The sequence below is a fragment of the Varanus komodoensis genome, unplaced genomic scaffold (assembly GCF_004798865.1).
Source record: "Varanus komodoensis strain SLA01 unplaced genomic scaffold, ASM479886v1 scaffold12, whole genome shotgun sequence".
NCBI classification, from domain to species: Eukaryota; Metazoa; Chordata; class Lepidosauria; order Squamata; family Varanidae; genus Varanus; species Varanus komodoensis.
The window spans coordinates 8,628,078-8,635,682 of NW_025335349.1; positions in this window are offsets into that span (position 1 = coordinate 8,628,078).

Below are 7,605 nucleotides of genomic sequence, written 5' to 3' on the forward strand. Positions count from 1 at the left end.
TTCCAAGACACTTTACAACTGGGAGTCCCCCCCCCCCTTGCACACACGCACACGGAATCCATCTTGGTTATAGTGAACTTTTACATATGGCACTGTCACCGCTATGGTTTGCAAACACCCCGCCTAAGGGTGAGTTTCTACAAACATTTTCTCAGGAGGAAATAATCCCAAATTTTGGGGGATGATTTAGTATCCCATACAACGTGTCACAATCTGAATATATATTCAATTATTCATAATTACAAGGGGAAGCACACAGATGTGAAGTCCAGACAAATTCACAGGACTTCACCTTGAAATAGTAATGTGAATCCATGTTTACTTAGCGCTGCTGATTTGCCCAGGGCATTCGCAGATGGGCAGTGTACTCTGATTAAGAAAAGCTCACCAGGAGAAAATCTGAGATGTTCTCTCCACATCCCTGAATTCCTTAAGTTCTGTAATTAAGAGACTTAATTGAGACTTTATGACATGCAGACATAGGTCATTATCGTATTTTGCAGTATTATAAGTTTTTTTTCCTGGCTGTTAACAGAGCAAACATCAACCATCACTATTTCAGAAATATTCATGTTTTGCCCCGTGAACTTGGCCCCACAGCAAGCAAGCAGCAGGCTAAACTTAGTTGATATCAGCTCTGCAATATGTAAGTGAAAGTGTGGATATATTTTCATTTAGTATAAACTTTCACCTCCAGACACAACAATGCAAGCACACTTGTGGTGATTTTAGCATACTTGATTGTATAATCAAGCATGAGATCTTATATGTAGCAAAGCAAGAGGGTTTGCAGTCAGAGTTCCTAACCTGACTTTACCAAAAACATTCTTTTTGTTTACTGTGTGCTAACGTGAGCTAGAGTACGCAATGTGCTCTTCAGACGGCATTCCTTAAATGCACAAATAGTTACCAACATACTCCAGTCTTTCTAAATCTTGGATGAGGATGTTAGTCTGCAATCCTAAACCACATCTGTGAAAGTAAGTTGCTGATACCCAGCAGGGTGTCATAATACGTTTATGGTAGGGCTGGCTATAAGATGCTTTAGAAGGTAGCAATGTGGGTTCCAATAATTTCTTTTCATTACAGAGAGTATGAAACATCTATTCTCATGTAAAATCTACAGTTTTAACAGAATTATATGCTTAATTCTGAATTATGATAAACAAAAATGTTTTCATTCAGGCAGGAAAATCCCTGGGATATAACAGAGAAGCAGCCTTTTTTTTTCTAATGACATCTTTTTAACTTTTACATTTTCCTTTCAGAATGGAACATCTAGGTTTGGGAATTATGGGTGTTTCCTAAATATCAGGCCTGCACAATATGTGATCACCCAATCAAAGCAGGATTCAAATGATATGCCCTGAATGGCAGCCCATGGCATCTCTCTGGATCTATACGAATTAGTGGAACAAAGGAAATTTGTTTCCAACAAGCCACCCTGTGCGACTGATGGGCTGTGTTTAGCTTGGCAGGTCACAAAATTATTCAGCGTGCGATGGCCATACTGTGGAGCATTTTGGTAGCTGTAGTCCAACATATCTGAAGGACAAGAGGGTGGGGAAGGATTTTGTATGAAAAGTACACCTGATTTTATCTCTGTTCCTGAATTCGTTCCTGATCTAAATTTACTATGATTTTGTAGATAACAGCCTAGAAGAACACAGTGGTTCATCTTATTGTAAAGTTACTGCATGAATCCTTAATGGAATAGGCAAGAAGAAAATCACAAGAAAAGATGTTGTGTTCTGACAAAATGCGCAACTTATGCAATGAATTTTGTGTAATACAACACAGAATCATCATCATAATCCCTATACTTCTTGGTGCTTCACTTTTGCAGGAAAGATACACATGATAAAGTATATAATCGTATGTTATCTCTCCATTGCAACCCTAGAATTTCCATTGTCCAAGCCCTTTTACATAAAATTATAATTAGAAATAAATTCAAACTTACAGCAATAGCTTAACCTTTAAGCATTACCTAGACAGAATGTTGTAATACTAATAGCCTACAGGAATAGCGGCAGTAGATTTTTTTTTTAAGTGGAAAAAATATTTCCCTTAATGACCATTCATTACACCATTTGGCTTTTCTATCTGTTCTTTCCTTTACATAATGCTTTGAAAGCAATACACCAACATGTTAATACATTGAAAAGCCTGGGAAAGAGAAATGTGGCAAGAACAATTCCCATAGCAGAAAAGCCCCTTTGAGCTAATATCTATGACTATATTTGTGTTCATTTATATAAATAAAAACTCTCATTAGTTCTGAAGACAAGTGACAAATGCATTCTCCTTAACTCCGTAACTGCCTCCATGAGGGCAGAAGGATGCAGAAGAGGTCCTGTGCTTTAGTCTCGTAGAAGGAATTTCTGCAGTTTTCTTTTTAAAGAACAATGTTTCTAGTGCTTTCATTCTCTATAACAGAAGGGGGTTGGGATAATCTTAGCACAAATGCACTTTACAGGGAAACAATCTTCTCTTTTATATGAGGCTGTTCGTTCACTGTATTTACTTTCAGTTTTGTTTCAGAATAAAGAACCAAACACTAGACAAGGAGTATTTCCTTGCCTGCTTTTCCACTACATAATCTCGAGGTAACATTGTAGTATAACAGAAAATACAGTTTTTCACTTTCTAAAAGAATAATGAATTTTCCTTGCTCAAAAAAACCCCAAAACCCCTCACTGAAAGTGTCCTTTCCAACAGAAATAAAAGGGTTCAAGGATAAAAGACATTTTAAAATAAAAAAATAAAAGACATTTCAAGGATCTGGAATCAACCATGAGTAAGGAATGGCAAGTGCACAATAAATACCTTGTGTAGAAAGCTCAATATGTACCTACGGAAAGGTAGTGTAGGTAAACAGGCACTATGTAGATTTGAGTAGGACTCAAAAGAACATCATGGATGGTTACTTAGCACATGGAAGAAATGGTTCTAATTTATCCACCCGTTCAAACATGGACTTGAGTGTAGGTTGATATGCTCATGACGATGACCGAGCTTCCCTGCATGATTGTAGTACCATGTACATTTAGATTCATTGTGTCTCTCTTTTAAAACAACAGAAGTCCTTTCAGGACTTTAGAACAGTGGGAAGAACAGGCCTTAAAGAATCACTCAGCAATTTTTCCAACAAATGCATAGCCTCACTGAAAGGATTGCAAAGCGATCAACACCGTAAATGTCCCACTGAGATGTGTTCCAACAGTTTTTGCCATGTGCCCTATTCATGGATTTTTGTGTTTTGTGGGGCGTTTTAGAGCAGTGAGGAAATTCTAACCATCATCATGGCTCCTACAGTGCTCAATTTTTCCATTGAACACAGATCAGTAAAATATTTTAGTCATGTATTTCCATATATAAATATACAGCTATAGATAAGATGAATTTTGTGGTCAATCTTTCCAGCAAAAGTTTTGTTACCAGTGCTTAAATTATCCATGACATGCGGGGGTGGGGTGGGAATCACAGCATGAATCAACTTGGCAAAGACCCATTAGGGAATTTTAAATATAGTTAAACAAGAAAAGAACGAAAGAAAATAATGTTAATGTCTTGGATTAAATTCAAAGTGTTTCTTCCATGAATGGAAGGTCCTCGTTTGCACTGAGGTCTGCTGAGAGCAGCTGAGTTTTTCTTCAGCTGCAGCCCACACTATCTCTCACACTATTCCAGAGGGTTTCCAGCTTACCAAAATAACTTTTAGGGGGCGTATCAGGCTGCAGAGGAAAGGATTCCACAAAAAATCACTCCCCACTTCCATTTCCTTTAGTGGAAATGGCATGTGAGCAGAGTTTTGCTCCTAAGAACACTGGAGTTAAGCAATGGCTTTTCAGTTCAGGAGCATTAATTCCACATCCCCCCCTCAAAAAAAAAAAAAAATCCTGTACAAGAACTACTGGGATATAGTGGACCCTCCAAGAGACCATTCTGTATAGTGCCCACTCCAGGTTTTTGAGGGCCCTTTGGGCAGATGCGACAGGCCCCCTTCCTTGCAGAGTCGGTCTTCTCAGCACCATTGGCTTCTCATCGCCTCCCCCTGCTTACTTGGCAGGCAGAGAACCAGTAAGCGAGTGTCATCTCCCGCTCCTCTTTCTCACCATCTCCACGGAGTTAGAGTAGAGAGGAAGGTGGCCAGGAAGGTTGCAGTGGTGAGGAGGAAACAACTCCAGAGAGCTGCTGGCAATGAGCTCCTTCTGGGCTGGAGGCCCTCAGCTAAGCCTGCTCTTCTTCCCAGCTTTCACTGCACAGAGAGAAGGTTTCCTTGCTTCTTCGAAAATGGCCCCTTAGCAAGTTCTCTTACTGAAAGATAGAATGAGTCTGGCACTGTATATAGGCTAGGATGCCCAAGCTGTGGGCAGTGGGACATTGCCAACTTTCATTTTAAAATAGAAGCTAGCAATAAATAATTGCATTTTTGATACATTTCATTTTCTTTGCCAAATCCAGTTTGCCTCCACATGAGGGGCTTTGAAAGGTGACTAGTGAAATTGGAAGATGCTATTACTAGCAGCAGCTGTTGTGAACCAATCTTTCTTATAGCTTAGGTCTACAATCCTATGCTCATTTGAGTAAGCCCCATTCCATTCATTTGGACTCACTTCTGAGCAGACCAGACCTGTGTAGACTGTGTAAACTCCTGGTTGGGCATGAATTGAATGCATTTGTCCCATGCACCTGCATTCAGAGTTTGAAGAGGCAGTACAAAGTAGAGAAGAAAACTGTTTCAGGCTATCTCAGTATGTCTGAATGAACAAATGATTTGTGATGGTACAGCGTGAAATCTAAATTTAAAGAAGAGGAGTTTTGAAGTTTCTTTCTATAACCAAAACCTCCTTGAGGGATTCTAGTAAGGCTGTAAAATTAGTTTGCTTGTGTCTTTCTTTTCCTCTTTAAGTTGCTTAGGGCAAAATGCTACATATGTTTAAACATGGCTGGCTAGGGAATGTTGGAAGTTGTAGCACTTTCTTCTGTACAATTTTTCATAGGATTGTACCTCTAATCTTTGTATTAAGGGGAAAATACACTTTTCATACCATACCTTCTGAGTCATTCTTACCTGGGCTACACAGCTAACACCTGCAGTGGTTTTCCAATCTGCCATATAATTACTTGTTACAAAATGTGTTAACAGAAACAAAAAAATAGAATAAAATAATAAAATAAAATAATTATACACTATAAAAATAATGTGAAATCACCCTAAAACCAGTGAATCCATCTTTGGATGTTGGAGTGATTGTATTAACCCTGGAAACAAACAGCAAAACCACAGAGCAAATATTAAACTGTATAGAAATATAGTCTATTTGCAGCCTGCAATTTGTGTTGCTCATTGCTATATTGCTATGGAATATTGCTTTATTACTGAATTTGCTTAGCTATTTCTAGGAGTTTCAGCTTCTCTTCTCTTGAACGCTTAAATGATGCCATCTGCTGGACTATCCAAAACTGATCAATTCCCTCAATACAGAGCTGAAACAGGTTAAGGATTTACTTTTTGTGCAAACTATGTTTTAGATGTATGGTTAGAGAAGGAAGTTAATCTATTGTCTAGGAAACTAATACAAATCCAAGTATCTTCTGGGGAGCCACAGAACTTGAATATGCAGCCACTGAGAGCCCACAAATCTCAGGGCAGCAAGTACCACTATGTTTCAGGTACGTTTTGGAAATGCATGTCTCTAGAACTTCTGAACTCATGCCATGTGAGTGAAAAAATGGCCAGCTTCATAAAAATGTAGGGATAATAAGCAAGGGGTGTGGGTAAGTTTTCCTAGGCAGCACCAGGGTGGCTTTCCAAATGTTGTGGCACATGGCCCTCCAGAAGTTATTGGGCCGCAACTCCCACTGTCCCTCGCCATTGCCTATAGCAGCAAGGGCTGGTCGGAGTTGTAGTCCAACAACATCTGGAGAACCAGAAGTTGCCTCCCTCCTTGACCTGGGGCTTGGCCCACCAGTTTCTCCCAGAAACTACCAGATCCAGCACATCTTTTTCATATCAAAATGAAACAAATTTCTTCATCTGTCAAAAATTCACATACCTTGTTTTCTATTTTAGGGGTTCACATCCTGGGCAAAGATTTGGGTTGTGGGAAGCAGGACATGGAAATAAAGGTTGAAGTTGCTGTCACAGTTTCGGTGTAAAATCAAATCCAAGTGGGCCTGTCCTTTGTAGTGATTAGTTCATGCTTTTCGTTTGCAGAGCAGGAACCAAATAACTAAATTAGTTTGAGCATCAGGAGTAGCATTGTGGTCTTTAGTTGTGCTTTTCTCAATCATTAATGCCTCCCACTCTTGTTTATACATGACCAACAACTTTTGAAACTTCAAGAGAGCTTCAAGAAGAGTTTTGGCCTAACAGAGCCTCTAGTTGCATCACGTTTCAGAAGCATTGCTGCTACATGTGCAATGCTTAACTCTGTGGCCATCTTTAGACCACAGCATTAAGCCAGACGTAGCTTTGCAACTGCGCTGTTTTACTGACATTTAGCCTTTGTTTAAAGTTCTCTTCCAAATCGCAGTAAGAAACACAACACAGTCCCAAGGGAGACCTTCTGCAGTGAAAAATGTAGCTATGGCTGAGTGGAATGTGATGGAGTAAACTTAAGGAGATGAAGGAAAGGTCTGAAGGGTGAGCAGTTCTGGACATAGCTAAACAAATAAGAATGAAACTTTCTAAACAACTGTGAAGAACCAACACCACTTGACGAAGAACAAAGATCTCTGAAGCTGGAAGACCACAACATGGTGACTTACTTTTGTTCATATTTTTTCTGGGAGCATTTTTTTAGGCAGCTAATAGCAAAGAAGGCAAACCAAACAGGGACAAATGCTGAAGAACACAAAGTATGGCTTATTGTAGGCTGGGGGAGGCTGACAGGAGAATTTGGTGGGACACATTGGTAAGCCTATGATTTCTGATTTCTCTCTACAGTAAAAGAGAGAAGAAATGGATGTAAAAGAAATGCTTGTTTATATGAAAGTAACTTAAAACCACACTCCTTAACTGACAACTACTTGACAGCTAAGTATCTGTAGCTTGGATGACCATCATTATTGTCTGAGTCTTTGTCATTCCTTTGCATGTTCCACCCATAATTCTTTACTCATATTTACAGCTTCAAACACCTACGCCTTCCTGTAGACATTTCTTTCAGATCACCTTACACATAAGCCCTGAACAACATTGATCCGATTTCACCTAAAGAACATGTTCTTGCCTGATTATTCCTTTCATCTAGTTCTTGTATCTTCCAAATATTTTGAGCTTGCAAGTGTTCTGGACAAAGAGACCTAATTTGACTTGAAACACAATAGGCTGGTAGTTTTGCTCTGTCAGCAAAAGCTCCACCAGTAGAATTCCAAAGCTCTGAATATTCAAAATTATATTGCAACACAAATATTTGAACAAAAAACAAAATTTCATGCATCAGAAGGACAAGACACAGCACAGCATCTTGCTAGAAGACACGTACAATGCACCACATTTCTGAAAAGTCTGAAAGACCTTGGAACCTCTAGAAAAGAAAAATTAAGGTTACTTCAGACTTTTTCTTGCACTTAGAATTATACTCTAAAAGCAAT